Genomic DNA, 19,185 nt, shown 5'->3' on the forward strand with positions numbered 1-19,185 from the left:
CTCCTTAGCTCTGGTCATGGGGTACACTAGAAAACCAGTGAAGGCAAAAAAGCATTCATTTTTTAATTTTCACATGGCCTTCTTCCTGGAGCCATTTATGTCCCTGTCACCACCACCCCCAGGACCGGTTCCTGCTCATGGCTGTTTGCTTTTGCTTAGCGGTCAAGCAAAAGCAAACACTCCACATCCAGCAAGTGAGAGCTGTCAAAATACTCCCACTTGCTGGAAGTGGAGGTTTCATCTCTTTCCCTGCCCGCATGCATGCACACACACATCACGGTGGCAGTCACCATTGTGTAGCTATACGTGAGTCAGAGTTACCATGGGAAGAGCATTTTTTATTTAGCTAATAGTTTTTCATGAGTCTTCAATGAAACTAACTAACCAAAGTTTATCCACCTCACCTCCTTCCTGGAAAGGTTCAAGATGATTTATCACACAGGGCTGAGAAAAAAGGGGGGGGGGAGGGGACATTTTTTTCCCATTCATTCCCATTTGCATTTTCCATAGGACAAACAAGACAACTATGCAGCTAAAAGGGATAAACAGAATTGCACCAAATTTGCCAGAAAGCTAGATCTTTACTCAGAGAAAGTCCTGTTTGTGACGTGGTGTAAATCTGTTCTGTATTTTTTGAGGAAATTAGTGTTCAAAATGATGAATATATTGATAGTTGGGTGGGCAGGAATACAACTGGAGTCCCATGGAAGCAAAGCCGAAAAATTGTAGGAATGTGATGGGTCAAGAGTGTTTTTTTCTTGCTGTTTCTTCAGCTAGCTCCCATAGACAGCAATCGATCTGATCAGCTGGGCACAAATAAAATACAGTACAGGATGGCATTAAAGGACATGCAACTTGATTCCTGTGTTCTGGAAATTTTAGAAACAAAATCATTAGGGTAAGGGTACCCTGGCACTTATGGGGGTCCCAACCCAGAAGCACACCCGGGGCAAAAAATAATTAAAAAAAATATATAGCCTTCTTCTGATCCAGGAGGATTCCTGCAGGAGCCTGACTTTCAAGCCCATCACCTGCAACAGCCTTCTGACATGCCCCTGAATGTAAATGAGAACTCAAATTTGTCTAAAACCAAATATGAAATGTAGGACTTGGGTTTAAAACTGAAGGCTTCAGTGGTAGCTCAACAATTACATACCTGTCGTTAAGGAACCATCATCAGCTTTAGCATCATGCTTTGTCACACTGAAGGCGTTTCAGAAGCAGAAAAGAAACAAAGACTGTTGTGACCCATCAGGCTTTCTCAAAACGCTGACTTTGATTGAAGCTTTGCTACTTCTAGTCACTTTTTGCCTTAACAATTAAAAATCCATATCTTTGACTGTTCTAATTTTCCTTTAACAGTTTTTGTGCCAGTTTGTATGTTAAAGGTTGCTGTACTTTCAATGATGGAAGCATTTCAGTCACAACTGATCCTGCCCTATCACAAATGTTGCATACCATCGGCCTAACCATGGTGGCTAAACCTCAACACCTGAACTGGTGTATTCAAACCTATAAAAGGAATAAGCTTATTTTACCTGCTTTTTCAACTCAACTTTTAAAGAAGAATCTGATGTTGTAAGGTGTTGCTTACCTTCTGGTCAATATTGGAGTTGACCTACCATGTCGCCTCCATATTAGGAAGTATGTGCACTTAAATGTATGTTTAGTGTCACTTTGCATTTAACTTACCCATTCCCATTTGTCACAGTCTGTTAATTTCACAGAATTATTTAAATAAACTGGTTTACATCACATGCTAATTGTCATGTGTGATACATATGTAAAAGCGTCCTGTTTACTTTTAACGTTAACTAAATTGTGTTCATACATCCTTACACACATTTCTCTCATAGACATGTTAATCTTAATTTTAAATGTCGTGTGAGCCTCCATCATTATGATGGAAGAACACACCAAATATCCAATTCAGAAATGTAGAGTACACATTTAAATGACAAGCAAATGAATAATCTTTGTTACTTATAATAGTTTGTAAACATGATGGACTTTTATCTCTTTTCCCCTTCACTTCTCCTGATATCTAAACAGGCCTATCATATTTTAGAACTCTGGTGCATTTACCATTGCTAACCAGTGCTGAAGTGATTTGAATCACTCCTTTGCCTTACACCTAATTAAAACAGTTAATTTTCTGTTACGTTGGCAGTAAACTGCCAGTTAATGTACACAGGGCCAGCATGTCTAATGTTACTAGTGGGCCTGTAGCACTTGTTATGCCAACTTCTGAATTAGACCTTTTAAAAAAAGTGTATGTCTTGCCATTATAGGCTCTGTGCAGTTCAATATTGCAAAATGTAAGCTTCAGAATAAAATGATGCCAAACGTAAACCATTTATTTACAACTGTGATTTACCCTGACTAGAACATTGGTTGTTGCATGAGCAGGATGGCGTCGCCCTCAAGCACTAGCCCAATTCAAATAGATGTGTTAGACCTGTCAGCCTTAGCGTGGTCTTCCACCAAATAATTTGCATTTTCCCCTCATGTCTTGCTGAATTCGTTTTTGTTGGCCTTAGAACTTGCTTCACTTTACCATTGCTAACCAGTGCTAAAGAGCTCGTGCTCACTCTCTAAAGCATGGTAGCATTGGTTTACACCTAATTGGCACATCAAATTTGCTTAGAAGTCCCTAGTAAGGTGGTATACCACATATCCAGGTCTGTTTAATTTAATGCTACCAGTGGACTTGCAGCACTTATTGTGCCACCAGCTTAAGTGGCACCTTAAAATATGTGTCGGCCGTTGCAGCCTGTATGCAGGTTTAAACTGCCAATTCAACTTGGTAACATAATCCCTTTGCCAAGCCTAAGCCTCCCTTTTTATTACATATAAGAAATACCTACGATGGGCCCTTACCAGCCCATAGGGCTCATAGGGCAGGGTGCATTGCATTTAAAAACTTGGATCTGTATTTTTAAAGTTTTGCATTTCCCGATAGTGAAAACTCACACCTTTGTTTTGCACTACTATGAGGCCTACCTTTCCAATAGGGTTACCTTATTACATTTAATAAGTGCTACATTTTGTTTAGGAGCAGCTAGAAATTTAAAGTTTGCTGTCAAAGAAATTAAAATGTAAAATCCTCTTTAATGGTAAAGTCAGATGTTAAGATAATTCTGAATTCTGAAAATGGCACTTTTAGAAATTTGGCGTTTTCTTGTATAAACCAATTGGTGCCTGCAGACAATTTCCTGGGTCGCATGACTAGGTGTAGTTGGCAGTTGGCATTTGTTTATTCCTCCCAGACACCCACACAATAGAGAGCCAGGGTGTTCGCAGGATGGGCCTTCCATGACAATATGGCAAGGGGGCATAGCTGTGCACAGCCCACTTGCAATTCAAAAGACTCTGTTTCAGCTAACACACAAAGAACTTCACACTAGCCTTTTGTGACTGCAGCCAGACTGGGACCAGTGCAGGGATGCAGGAATTCCAGACACTTCTGTAGGGGGAATACTTCAGAAGTGTCTCCCACTTCAAATGGAACACAAGGTGTAAAGATAGGACCCCCAGACTCACTCTTTAGTTGAGTTCTGGACCTGTGGAAGGACTCTCAGAGGACCGCCCTGCTGCCCATGGCCTGATGTGTACTTCGGAGGACTTCCCTGCTGCACCAAGAGGACTGCTCTGCTGCCTGCTTGAAGCCTGCCTTCAGTGGACATCCATCAGTGTCTTACTGGGACTAAGGCGGCTAGGATTGATATGCTATCGGCTTACAGAAGGATTACTGGGAATATGCTTCTGGTGGCAAAGCAACTATTGGCGCTGAGATGGAGATTCCTGATGGTTCTGATGATCCGGGACTGAGCGGGGAAGTTAGGGTCGCTGATAACAATAGAGAAACTGTCTTGGGGTTTAGTGGGCTACCCCACACCCCTGAAAGTCAGTGGCTTGTATAGTTGGACAGACAATTGGATGGGACTTGGCTGCCCTAATCATTGAGATCCCTCCATCTGTCAAACTCATGAGAGAATGTATGTGCTTTAGGTGCTGTTCCGTAACCACCTGAGGCATTGGACATTGTTGTGCACCCTCTTTGATGGCCTATATGGTGTGTTGGATTGCCTTCCTAGAAAGCAACCTAATGGCCGAGCATTGTGAGCAAGTGTCCTACCTTGACTCTCATCGTGGAAATCGTTCCTATATGAATCTATTTCTATTTGTTATCAGATCCTAAGATTTCTGTCTTTTCTGACCTTTTATAGGTGGAGCCTAGAGTCAGCGCGCATGCGCTGCTCTGTGAGACTTGTAGTAGTAGAGTACATAGTAGAATCCCCGCCCACGCTCCGCCCATGTTTGTCATTGGCTTTTGTCTTTGTCCTTCGTAGAAGCAGGCTTCTGATTGGTTAATCTGCTTGTTAGTCCCGCCTCAGTACCACCTTATCTTCATTAGTAGGTTCCCATAGTGACTGGCCTCTTCACTTCGTTGTTACACAGGATGCTTAATTTTAGCCTGTAAGCGCTATTTTCTTTATTGAGTTCCGTACTTGCAGGCACAACATGCTGTGCTACATTTAGCAGGCCATGCCCGCTTTCTACAGTGTTAACTCGCCACGCCACAGTTCCGAGATCGCGGCCTCCTGTACTGGCGCAGGAGAGTTGCTGGGATTAGGGAGGTAAAAGTCAGTGTTTGAAACATGGAGAGTGCTGGGAAAGACCAGGAGCCAGCTGCGCAAAAGAGGAACCTTCCCTGGTAGAAAAGCGGCCGCCCGCCGGTTCCTTTAATTTTCATTACTTTTGTTACAATCTCCGCAACGGGGTGGTTGCCGCGATTGCATCATATATAACGAATAGAAAAAAAAGTGTTTTTCTATTTCTTTACTTTTGATGCAATCGGGGTACCCGCGCTGGTGTCGAGATTGTAACAAAGTAATGAAAACAAAGGGACGGCGTCCAGCACAAGTTAACTTTTTAATGTTCCGCTGGTGCCTAGTGTGAGTGGATTGCTCTTCGGGCAGCAATGGTTGCAACCGAGAACTTTTACTGACGGGTATCTTTTTTTAAAATAAATAATACATTGCTAAATAAAGCTAATGTTACCTGGGAAAGGAAGAGCCTGACTTTCTGGAAATATAGCAGTACTCCTGGGAAAGAAGGTGCGGGTATGCACTGTATCAAAGACAGAGCAGCAGTTGGGGTCAAGCGTATTTTTTTTTAGCTTTAGTGCTCGACATTTTATTTGTCGGAGTTTGGTCAAAAGAAGGTGAAAAGTGACTGCTATTGTTTACAATGTGCTGTAGATTCCAAGCAGAAATTATTTGTCTGCATGCTGCATACATTCCTGGAGGAGTGTGTGAATACTGTCCAGCTGCTGTAAACCGCTGGGAACTATCAGATATGGGCTTTCTGTTCATCCACCTGTCTGTCTGTCGACTATGTGTCTATCTGTTTTTCTATCCATTTGCCCGCCTGCCTGTATTTCCCTTCTCATCTATCCATCTGTCACTCAGTTTACCTTTCTCTTCTCATCCATCATTCCATTACCCAGCTTACCTATCTGGATCTGTCTGTCCAGTCCTCAACTATCCATCCCAAAATGTCCACCCACACATCTAGTCATCTAGCTGTCCATCATTATCTATATATTTATCCATCCGTCCATCCGGCATGCATCCATCTGTGACACTTAATTTGTCCAGCTGTTGTTAGCTGTGACAACATTTCCTTATTTAATAGTGAAGAGTGAACTAACAGGCATTTAAACTGGACTTCAGCGTATCCAGAACGCCTCCGCCCGACTCATCCTGGACGTCCCCCGTCGCAGCCACATCTCGAGCCACCTGAGAGACCTGCACTGGCTCCCTGTCAACAAGAGGATCACGTTCAGACTCCTCACCCACGCACACAAATCCCTCCACGACCTAGGCCCAAAGTACATCAACGACCGCCTGACCTTCTACACGCCCACCCGCCTGCTACGATCCGCGAACCTCGCCCTCGCCGTCGTCCCTCGCATCCAGAGAGCCACCGCCGGAGGAAGATCCTTCTCCTACCTGGCGGCTAAGACATGGAACTCCCTGCCCGTCCACCTGCGGCTAACCCAGGACCACCTCGCCTTCAGGAAACAGCTCAAGACCTGGCTGTTCGAGCAGTAGCAGACCCCCTCCCCCTAGCGCCTTGAGACCCTTCCGGGTGAGTAGTGCGCGATATAAATTCCATGATTGATTGATTGATTGATTAATAGGTCTCTCATTTGCGGGAGTTTAAGCTATTTGCATTGTAAATGACAATGCCTTTCATTTATGTTTTAAAAACCAAAACATAACTAAAAGGCATTGTCATTTACAATGCCAATAGCTAAAACTCGCGGAAATGCGAGACCTATTGCATTGCAAATGCTTGTTTCATTACTTCAGGGCAATCAATGGCTTCATTGAGTTTCTGACACGGGCCTACTGAAACATGTGTTTCCTCTTCTACAAAGTAAACAAAACCACTGTTTTACAGAAAAATGTACTACATGTAAACTGACCTAGAGTATGCAAAGAAGTTGAAACAATAATAAATCAAATTCAAGGCACACGCATAACACAATAAAAATTGCAGTTCTTAGTTATCTAATAGACAAAGCACAATGCTGAAATCTTTGTTCTTCTTTTTGTTCCTTTATTTGTACACCTGTAATCAGGCTGAGGATACTCTACACTCTGAGAGCCTGAGATACGAACGGCAATTTGTATTGGGACTTTGAGGAAAGGAATTGTTCCTCTATTCACGAGTGGAATTTATCGAGAAGAAGAGCGTTTAGGAGTACCTGACACAGTGTTTTTACGTTGGGAAACTACCTTCGGAAATTCTGATCCTACATTTAATTTAATCTGATTGAATAGAGTTAAGCAGCAGGATGGACTAATCCTCCAGAATCATACACGATAACAGGAGGATCCCTTGTGATTAGAACGCAAAGCATAAAAGCCCTGAGGAAGTCGTAAGGGATACAATCCCGCTGCGACGAAACGCGTTAGCGCAAGGCGAAAAAAAGAAAGGAACAAAAAGAAGAACAAAGATTTCAGCATCGTGCTTTGTCTATTAGATAACTACGAACTGCAATTTTGATTGTGTTATGCATGTGCCTTGAATTTGATTTATTATTGTTTCAATCATTTGATTGATAATTGGGAGAAGCAGGGTGTATCCTCCCCTCGAGAGCACCGCATTAATTGATTTAACTAATATAAGAGGTGTATTCCATGTACAGCGCCAGAAAACTAATACACCCACGACAGTAGGATACGCAAAGAAGTTGGTTTCAGGTCATGTTTTAAGTGTGCAAGATGCAAGTTGAAAACCGTGCTGATCAACATTTGTTTGACACAATTTACTAAATGTTTGAAAGGGTACTCATGCCACAAACAACAGTGTACATCGACGCTGAGCAGCAGTAATGAAAACTTTCCAGGACAAACGTTTTTTTGTTTTTTTGCACTGAATTTGTGCAAAGGAGAGTGTCTGGGGCAGAGCAGTGTAAAAACCAGAGAATTACATACCAAGTGAAATCAGGTACAAGCAGTGTGCAAAGGAACAAATACACTTTTCATTAAAACACTCACCATATGCATCTGCCCTGTGTACAGTTGTCTGTACATAGGATTTTTTAAAGTGTCTTTTATGTAAAAATCCTGAGCTAGACACTGCTGGCTCCCCTGTTGTGCATCAATGCAGAGCAGCCATTTGTAGCACAAGCACCGTCATAATGACGTACTCTCATGTGAAATTTGTTTGTCCTTTGCACAAGACAGCCCCATAAAGTGGCGCAAAGCCAGATTACGCCACTTTTGGACCAAAATTGGTGGGTTTTGCGTTATTTAGCCACAGCAGGGGCAGAGCAGTGCACAAACAGGAAGCTTGTACAAATAACGGGATTACAGCAAAGCATCTTTTGAGCTGCACAGTGGAAACTTTTGATGAAGCTGGATTCTTATCTGTCTTACCATCACCAAGATACCTCTTAGGTCGCCAGGATCTTTTTATCTGCTAAATAGTGTAGAGGGGAGGAAATCCAAGCTTTAATACATAATCAACCAAATCAAATTCGAACTCTAAAGGACCACTGACTCCGAATCTGAAATTTAGGGATTTATTACAAAGCCAAAAATAACTGCACATGCAAGCACCTTAGCACGGAGTTAAGAAAATAAATGGGCACTAATACAAAGAAAAGTCTACGCAGGAGTTTCATCCGACTCAGAATAAGAAGAATAGTCAGCTCTAGAATCATTAGTCAGACAATAACAACTCCAATCTCGATATTAGAAGTCATTAACCTAAAAAGAAAATCAATTAGTCTATCCCTACTCTATCTCTAAAGTGTCATCCCTACTTAGCATTTTCCTCAGACAAAAGAGTAAAAAGGTGTCAGAAGTGAAGACTTCCTTAGAAGTACACTCACTTTGTCGGAGCTCGTTCTTAGATGCTCCTTCTAGCTTCTCATCTAAACCTCAACTGCTCAACCCACGGGGCACTGTCCCTAATTCAAAATCCCAAAAACATAGACCTCTCCCTCCGGCACACCTCTTCAGCCAGTGATTTTCCAGTGAAACTTGTCTCCCTTTCAACAACAGTTTACTTGTCCTTTGGACCCAGGCACCTTCTCTGCCGAAAGTATTATCCCTGCATTCTAGTATACTCCTGTGTTGGCTTCTCATGCCATCCTAACTCCTGAAACAAAGGGTTAGTTTCACTAACGAGCTAGATGTCCTTGCACCTGCAACAGAAACTTTGGAACGAGAAACTTTCCACTTCTCTGAGATTTTCTAACATCCCTGAAACCCAAAGCCTTACCAAGGGAAATCATTTTCGGCCTGCAATATTTAGCTAACATAAGAAACAAACAGGCCTTTCTCTTAACGTATATGCGATCAGGCCTTTACAATATTTAAACACAAACGTCTAGAATTACTATATAAGCGTTGATTTCATTACACTTCGTATATGAATAAGCAAACTACACGTGCAGGCTTTAATATGGTGCACGTTTAAACCTAATGCAACACATTACATGAAAACCAATCATTATGCACTGACTAAAATACATTTTCAATTTAACTACAACATTGCTCTTCATAAATGACATGGTTACATTTCGAATTTGTTCTACTAGGTACTGCTTTAGTATTACAATTCTAAGGCACACGTTAATATGGCTCCTCTAAATATGTGGGTGCGGACTAACAGTGATTATGGTGCACCCCTACAAATTTCAGAATAACATGTCGCTCTATCACTTTCTGTCCAAAGTGTTTTGATATTTTTACAGTTTTCTTCTGGTTTATGTTCCCCAAGACCCTAGAAAAACATTAGTAAATCTTGTACTGGACTTCATTCTCTTGCTTTTGGCAGCGCCAGAGAATCCTGGTGGGTAGAGGGCTTTTGCACAAAAGCCAGTTCATATATAATTGCAATAATTAGTTGCATTTTGTCTACACTAAAAAATGGAGGCATACATTCGCCAGCGCCAACGAGATCACCGTGGACTGAATTCCTCAATGGACTAAACCATCGAGTTCAGTTATCTCTGTATACCTCGAGGATCCAGACCTGGAGGAGAAGCCAGCTTTTTCTCCTTCCGAGGTCGATAACACGAGAATAGTTGGCTTAATAAATTCAGCAAAGTATGCTCGCTGCTGATTGTTTCATATAGAATCTAATGATACGTATGCTTTGGAAATGGGTTTAGCAACACATTACTCTCAGTGTACAGCTTATTAAGGACCTCTCTGTTGGAAAATTCATTTTCCTATGTGCAGGAGCCAATGCACTCTGCCCTTTAAAAAGCTAAAAATACAACGTAACCATGTTTTTGCCATGGAAAACAAGCTCGTCCATCAGCCAAGCCAGATGGGAGTAATTCATACTTCCCCTAGAGACATCATTGTTAAAGTTTAACTAGCAAGAAGTACTGAACATATCTATTAAATCAGCACGATTGGTCAGCTAAATATAGTCACTGTGTAGTTCTTAATTTGGAAATGTGGACTTCATTTGCCCATTAGCTCAGCTGCATTTCGTTGCTGGGGGTTGGCTGGATGTCTTTGCTTAAAGTAAGGAATTCAGCCCTAAAACAAGGAATGCAGACCCTGCTTCACAGGACTAAAGTAACATGTACAAAGTGAGAGGTGGTAAATAATCCTGGGAAATTGTGCGAGAGAATTTGCGACCTGTATCTGACTTTGCAATGCTATCTATAAACTAATATGCCCTGTAGCAAAATGTCCAGTCGCCAAATGACCTGCCTAATGAATATTAATTTGACATTTCACTATTTGCTAACCCTTGTGTAGTATCAGCAACCCCATTCCTTCATTTGCATTCCCAAATGTGAAACACGTTTTTAAGCAGCTAAAACTCCTTAAAGGAACTGGTGTGTTTTTTTTAATAATAATTAAAAAGAAACCCTGTGTTGAAATACATGGGGCAGGGTGCGAACAGGTAGTGGTTCCTGGGTCCATTGCCTGCTGCCCAATACAATTCCCGATAGGGGAAGCTGAGGACAGCTATCCCTTTGTGAATGGCCTACCTCTTCCTTTGAGTATTCAATAAGTTGTCAATCGTTTGTAACTACAATTGCTATGATAGACGCGTCTCATAGTGAATCGCAGTTTGGACAGGATGTCCCTTTCTTGGCCGTTCCTAATGGTGAACCAGAATGAGTCAGTAAACCACTTTTGCATTTCAGAAAGCACTTTCTGAATGGCAAAGGGGTTTCGTAGATGGCAAAAAGTACATTTGCTGTGACAAAAAACCTGCCATTTTGCAAATGGCAGAGTTTGCATATGCATAATGTCTTTTTATATCTGGAACTAATGTGAATAAATGAACAAGTCATCAAGGTAGGTTTGTATACATTCTAAGGAGAGTGCAGTTATAATGGTCAGTGAGCAACCATAGCATTCCAAATTTCTGGGTATTTAAAACACCGTTGTATGTGGTTTCCGAATCTGCAATAGTTTACTAGTGGACCTTCACCCAATACTTCTATGCATCCAGAGCGCAGAAACACTATTACAGCCTACTCTCACCTCATCTTACTGTCCTAAGTAAGCAAGCATGCCACAAAAAGCCAAGCCATTTATAAGATACTCACACTTGTATTCAAGACAGTAAATTGCATGACCCATATGTATTTGTTTTATGCCACACAACACCTACCTACCCAGAATGTATGAGCCACCAACCATAATTACACCAAAACCAACTTGTTTGGTTGTATGTCAGATTATTGTTAACAAAAATGTCTTCAGCATAAATATCAAGGTCAATTTATTGGTTACAAAAATATTATTCCATTGGATAATCATTTTCTAATATAAACCAAAATTAGGCAATCTATTTTGTAAACAATATTTAGAACACTATATCTTCGTCTAACAATACCCCGGCTACAATTTTCTGGTGCCATACCCCTTTTCTCCTGAAGGTTCTTGTTTTTCTACCTACTAGGTCCTCTCCACTCAAACTATCATCATATGCACACAGAATGCATCAACACAATCGCCCCCACAAAGCCTGGCAAACCCAAAGGACGGGCCAGAAGAGCCAGCTGGTTCACTAAGGAGCTGAAATTCATCAAACACAACTGGCAGTAACTAGAAAGAAGGTGACACCACCAGCAAAGAGACAGGAGATCTTACCACCTTCAAGGTAGCACTTATCCATTACCATCAACTCCTGAAAGAAAATTTGAAGAATGCCGTAGTATAGAACCCAGCACAAAGTGCAGCAAGGACCTCTTCGCCATAGTGAAGGAGTTCTTCAAATCCACAACTGAGAATGACATAACCCCTTCCCAAGAACCTTGTGACACTCTTCCACGACAATATTGTTGTCATCTACGGAAATGTCAAACAACAACCCCCGCCACTGACAGTATCAGCCTGTTGATACCCACAAACACAAACCCCGAACACTACTGTGACCCTCTCACAACTCAAGCCACAATCAACATCATGAACTCCGTGGACTCAGGAGAACCCACAGGCCTCTGTTCCCACCAATTGGCGAAGTGCTCCAAAAAGTCCTGAACACATCCATCACCTTGGCCTCTTTCCCTGAGGATTGGAAACATACTGAAGTAAGGCCTCTCCTGACCCAGCAGAACCGAAGAGCTACCAGCTCAACTACCTGCTCCCCTTTCCAGTGAAGGTACTTGAGAAGGCAATAAACCAGCAACTCATCGAACACCTAGAACACATCAACCTCCTGCACCCCTCTCAATCCTGATTCGGAGCCAACCACAGTACCAAGACAGCACTGATTGCAACCACTGACAACATTAGGGTCTTCCAGGACCACGGCACAATGGCAGTCCTTATCTTCCTGGACCTATCAGCTTCGACACCATTTCCCATCACATCCTGATCAACAGACTCCACCACATCGGATTCCAGGGAGAATACCTCAATTGATCGCATTGTACCTCACTGGAAGAACCCAGAGAATCTGTCTCCCATCGTTCGCCTCAGAGCCCAAGAAGATCATCTGCGGCGTCCCCCAAGGATCATACATCTGTCTCACCTTCTTCAACATGTACATTTGCCCCCTGGCCACCACCATCAGATTGCACGGACTCCACATCATCGACTATGCCGACAACACCCAGCTCATCCTCTCACTGTCAGAAGTCCCTTCAACCACCAGATTAAACTTCCACAGATATATGATGAACGTCGCCGACTAGATGAAGGACAACTCAACACAGAAAAGATGCAAGTGCTTTGGAAACAACACCTCACCATGGAACGACTCATGGCGGCATGCTAACTCGCCTCATCCCCAACTCCGATGTACCACACCTACAACCTTGGCATCATCTTAGACAGCAAGCTATCCATGAAGAAATAGGTAAATGCATTGTCTTATGCCTGCTTCCACACCCTTTGCAAACTCCTTAAGGTGGCTCCCAGTCAACACCAGAAGGGCCATCACACATGCCCATATCTCCAGCAGGCTGGATTATGGGAACACGCTCTACATAGGAACCACCAGACGCAATCCTGAAGAGACTACAGACAATACAAAACTCAGCTTCAAGTCTCATCCTCGACATCCCCAGACAGACTCACATTACCCCCATTCAAAGAAGCTACACTGACTCCCAATCTAGAAGAGATGCCCGTTGAAGATGTTGACCCATCATGCATACAAAAGCCCTACACAACGAAGGATCAGCTTTAATCAACAAATGCATGACATTCCACCAACCAACCAGACACCTACAATCCATCTCCCCGTTACTCGCAGACACCCCCGGATACGGCGATGCAACATAGGAGGACACTCCTTCTCATACCAGGCAGACAAAGCCTGGTACGAGCATCCCATGAACCTTAGGATCACTACATCGCTCTGGCTATTCAGGAAAGGAATTAAGACCTGGCTGGCCAAATGAATAAGATAACCACAAAGCAACTAGCAACTCCAGTGCCTCGAGACATTCACAGGTGATTGGGCACTTTATAAATTCTTGATTAATTGATCAGTCTAGTTGGCAACCCCAACTCTTCAACAGTTCAATCCCGAATTAAATGGGGATTAACTGCAACCTGAAGGGCACTAAATAGTGTTGGTCTTTCATACTGATGTGGATATGGGTATTTCATGTATCTATGCTTAAGTAGATGAAGCAGTTAAACTACTGTCGGTGTAGGGCTTGGATCTTTTGGACAGTGCCTGAGGGATAATTCACACTGCATAAGTCAATTGTTCTATCAATTTATGTGTAATCTCTCTTGTTCGCCAAACGTTTATGCTTCGGTAGTAGTCTCATGGCATTAGTGCATATTGGAGAATCCAAAACCACAATATGAGACACAGGATTAAAGTTGTTTATAGCGGTAAGACAAGTGGTTCTTTCTTTTGTTTTTAATAATTTAAATGGGAGGCATAATCACATTTCTAGAAAGACCTGGCCTGTCATGTTTTACACTGCCTTGTAATAACGAATTTGAACTTTCTTTTAAATACGTGGGAATTAACATTTTGAATGATCAGATTTTAGCAAAATGAATTCTAAGAAAGCATTGAATTGATCTTGTTGTACACGTAATTGCATGTCCGTATTCACAAAGTTTAAGAGGAAGTAAGCCAAGTGGCATCTCAATTTATTTGACCTACTGATTTATTGACAAGGCCACTGGAATTGTGCGTCAGGGGAGCACCAATTTATGCTGCAGAGTTGACAAAATTATGCAGAGAGAAAAGTCAAGTTATACGGCAGAATGCAGATCTACAGACCATGCAGCAGATAATGGATCTTGTAATAAATGTGGCAAATCCATAACTATGTGAAAGTACTGGGGTTCGCAGAATCACCGAATTTCAGTGGCCATTTCTATGGTGTTTGTCGTAAACAGCTCATTTCTACTACATTCTAAGTAAATACAAAGGTGGCATTCATAAACTTCTCCCTGATATTCTGATTTATTTATTAAACTAATTTCAAAATTGTGACTATGAATACATATTCGAAAGCAGTAGATAAATACCCGACAACTGGAGAATTTAACACACTTGATTTGTTGGTGACTTGACTCCTCTCAACCCTCCCCTTTTCAAAATGTGCACTTGGTAAAGTTAATCAACGCTATTGAGGTAATTCCATTTAAATGAACAAATAATACATTGAGGCAAAATTTGAATTGATTTACGTTGCGTATTGATAACTTTTCAAAGCAAACACAAGATGATGGACAGAGCGCAGAACCATTTCAGACACTCACCCCCACTCACAGATCTAGGTTTAATCCATCATCGCTCTTTGGCTCACCACTCCAGTTCAGACCCCACCAATTTGCAAACGAGCCTTGACCCTGTTCCTCATGGGAACAGTCCAGCCCGATCTACCAAGCCAGATCTTTTCCGGACCCGAAACAAGCACCATGGGACCGGTTTTGGGGTAAATCCCCTCATCAGCTCGGCTACCATAAATCCAGCCATATGCTAAGCAGTTCGGGCTGGACTGTTCCCATGAGGAACAGGGTCAAGACTGATCTGCATATGGCTGGGTCTGAACTGGGTTGGTGAGGTGGATGATGTACAGGATGAAGACTGATTTGCGTATGGAGTGTCTTTGTCACTCCTTGTCTTTTGTTTTAGTGGATTAATAGCTGTGTTTTAAAAAAAAGTGCACGTTGCAAATCTGTAGTGTATTATCACAATCCATATGTTCTGGTTTTTCAGAAAAGTCGTGAAGACGGCGTGTTTTCGAAAGAGTGTAAAATAGATATATACACATACAGTTATTAATGTTTAATAATAGCTGTTTATTAATATCGTGTTTAAAACTTCGATTTTTGTACTCATTATTCAATGTAAAACACTTTTAAATTCTATTTACCGTCTTCGCGATGACGCCGTTTTTCGCAATGATATTGTTATTCACGAAGATCATGATGTGATTATGTATGAAAGAGATTTGATTGGAGAAGATAGTTTTTATTAATCTTTGAAGGAAGTTTCCCCATTTCTCTGTTCTTGAATCTTCCATTCATTTTTGGATCATTCTTTGGAGCTGTCTTGTGCATTTAGCACAACAATATGAATAGAATTTTCGGTTTGGCATTTTTTATCATCAAAATGGCAACAGGAGGTAGTGAGCAGCAGGAGGTGCCACATCAGCCAGAGGAACAGGAGGTAGAACAGCAAGACTCTAGTGACGAGGGGCCTGCACTCAAAAACCAAAGCATTGCTTGCCAGTTTTTTACAATCCCCTCTGGAGAGTCCAAGACTGCGGCAAAATTAGTAAAATGCAGTTTGTGTGAGATGACCCTCTCAAGAGGAACCTGCAGAAAATATTCCTGTGGTTCACTTTCAATGTTGAACTATTTGATGACATACCATCATAAGAGCTTGAAGAGGGCACAGAAGGAGAAAGATGAACAGGGACCATCTACATCTATGGCTTCACCATCTCTCCCTGGGGAAAGAGTACCCACTGAAGTAGAGAGGCTTTGTCCACAAATTATACCATGTACCAGAGTTAAGCCACATTGGCACATGTTTCTTGACTGCAGCACTACGCTCTCAGTTGGTGAGCAGCCTGTTGATGCCATCCTTGAAGCTGCAAGACAACATACTTTTTTATTTGTTTATCCCAATATTTGAACTGTTTTTGTGTTTCTGGTTATAATTTTTTACCCCCCTCGTGGCCATTTTGTTTTATAAAAAAATACAAAGTGTTAGAAAATCCCAAAAAACACAGTTGAACAAAAAAAAAGAAAAATAGGTTATTCTCAGAACCGCCTTTTACAGTTAAAAAAATATAAAGTTTGCTGTATGGGTGAGTGAGTGGCTGTGTGAGTGGGTGTATGGGTGAGTGAGTGAGTGGGTGTATCAGTGACTGTATGGGTGAGTGAGTGCATGTGTGACTGGCTATATAGGTGAGTGAGAGGGTGTGTGAATAACTGTATAGGTGTGTGAGTGGGTGTGTGAGTGCTTGTACGAGTGGGGGAGAGGGTACATGAGTGGCTGTATGGGTGAGTTAGTACCTGTGTGGGTGGCTGTTTGTTTCAATGATTGGGTATGTGTGTGGCCATATGGCAGAGTGAGTTTTGTGGAATGGCTCTATGGGTGAGTGGCACATAACCAGAATGCAATGATTGTAGTGTCCAGTTTAACAACATAATAGAGGCAGCTGATACTGTCCGTGCTGTTGTATGGACAAATCCTGTCTAGTATATCTATAGCAGAAGATACAATGTTGCCCGGTGAATAAATCCTGGATGTTAATGTAGTCATACCATTATCAACTACAGCTAATGCTTTTTCTAGGTTAATTCTATCAATTTCACGAAGTCTCTCTGCAGCTTCTTGTTGAGAGATTTTCCAGATTTCACTATAAACATGGGATAAGAAATGTTTCTGACGTTGCTTTCGGGGGCGCAATACAAAGTCCCTTAGATCCATGTCTTCTGATAGTAAGGATAAGTGTTGTTTCACCTGGGACAGTGTTGAGGTGTTTAGCCAATCGATGCATAACTTCCCAACACTGTATGTACATAGCATAGGTCTGGGATATGGATATTAAACCCTTCGGTGGTAACTCTGAATCTTGTCTGACATCTATTTGTGTCTGTAGACCAAACTACCCATCCCTTCCAATTGAGGTCTGATGAATTATAATGTATGCTTTCATCTACTGTATCCCCACCCTGTGTTATAAAATGTTACCACCCCTCAAAGTATGATGGTGAGGGAATCCGAGGTATATTCAAATCTTTGTTCTTGGCTAGTCCAAGACATAAGGTCTGTTGCACAGTGTCGTTCAGAAATATTATTTGCTGTGGAATGAGGCACTCTCAAAATAGTGCTTCTGTTCCCTGAACTTGCTAGTCTTTTGAACCCCAGACTGATTTTATATCAATAGTGTTCTTCCATAAGTCGAAACCCTGTTCAGACAGTTGGGAAATAAAGGGCGCAGAGTAAATCTGTTTGGTGTTGTTAAGCATATTTTTCTGTGCAGTTGTAAATGCAACCTTATAGTAATATGAGGTTAACCCTGAAAAATACGAAGATTTCTGTGCAAACGTTCTCAAACTACTTTTCCATGGTGTTGGGCAATGTTCCCATTGGTGGTATGTAAAAACATTTTGTGAGATACTGGATTTATGTAAAAAATGATGTCCAGAATGTTGGTAACGATACATTGTGTTGTAATCAGTTGTGTCCTCTAATATTTCAGGGGCCGATTCACAGAACTAACTTAAGACAAAATCCTAAACTTACTACTTTTGGTATTCACAGAAGTTAGGATTTTGTCTTAAGTTTGTCTTAAGACAAACTTAAGACAGACTTAAGACAGACTTAAGACAGACTTAAGACAGACTTAAGACAGACTTAAAACAAACTTAAGACAAAATCCTAACTTAAGTCTGTCTTAAGTCTGTCTTAAGTTTGTCTTAATCTGTCTTAAGTCTGTCTTAAGTCTGTCTTAAGTCTGTTTTAAGTTTGTCTTAAGACAAACTTAAAACAAAATCCTAACTTCTGTGAATACCAAAAGTAGTAAGTTTAGGATTTTGTCTTAAGTTACTTCTGTGAATCGGGCCCTTAATGCTTGAAAACACAGCGGATTGTTCTAAATCATTTATACATTATTTACAGTTTCAAAATCCCAATCATCAGAAAATGTACAGGAGGTAATGATATCATTTAAAGAAATACATGAGGTATTTTTAAAAGTTCTGTAGGACCAAATACATCATATGAAATTCTATCCCAAACTATACCATCAAGAATTGGAACAGCTGCAATGTTCACGAAGGACAGGTCTCTTTGTTCACAATGAGATGACGAATGAGGTTTCAGGGCCAAGTTCACATTTGATACTGCAGAGCATTCTGGGAGATAGTTTCCATTCATGAGTAAGCAAAAGACAATCACTAGCCCAATCCCAAATAGAAAAAAGAGTATTCCAGTTATTATCCAGAGCTGTAGCCATGGTGAAACTAGGTAAGTCTTTTTCAGAAAAATGTAGAAGTCATGAAGTTGTTGTTTATGGGAAACTTGAGCTGGTGTTGGTTCAGGTTTACTGGAATCAAAATCAATGAAGTAGCCAGATGCAGTTCGATCTATTTTTGGCAGCTGAGCAGGTTTTGTTGAATCGGCAGATGTTTCTTGTAGGGGGCATATTGATGTAGATGTTGGTGGTAGGCGGAATTGATATTTGTCTTTCATTTTTGTTTTTATATTCTATTTCAATAGGAATGAGTACCATTTCATTGTTGGAAAGTCAATTATTTTGTATTGGTGACTCTTCAAATGTTGTGCGTGTTTCTGTCTGAACTTCCTTTATGGTAGCGAGAGGAGAGCGTCGGCTACCCAAGAGCCTAGGAGGCCTACTATTCAGTATCGCCACATAGTGTGGTTTGATCAAATCAATGGAGACAAATCTCTTTTCTTTTTTTTCGGCAAGAGTTGGAAGAACTACTGTTCTTGTTCCTTTGACAGCTAGGACAGGTACAGGCCCAAATTCTTTATTGTCCACAATCTTTTCTCTGACCAGATCCCCGACTTTAGGGATCCAGGCAGGTCTTGCCGTGACTGATTTGACTTCCCCAGTGGTGGTGTGTTTTACTTGCACATTGCTATGTAGTGCCTGGAATTCATTGAGATCCTGCAAAACAGCCAAACGTTTATTGATGTCAAATGGTTTTTCATCTGCCACTG

This window comes from Triturus cristatus, chromosome 2_1 (genome assembly GCF_964204655.1).
Source record: "Triturus cristatus chromosome 2_1, aTriCri1.1, whole genome shotgun sequence".
Classification (NCBI taxonomy): domain Eukaryota; kingdom Metazoa; phylum Chordata; class Amphibia; order Caudata; family Salamandridae; genus Triturus; species Triturus cristatus.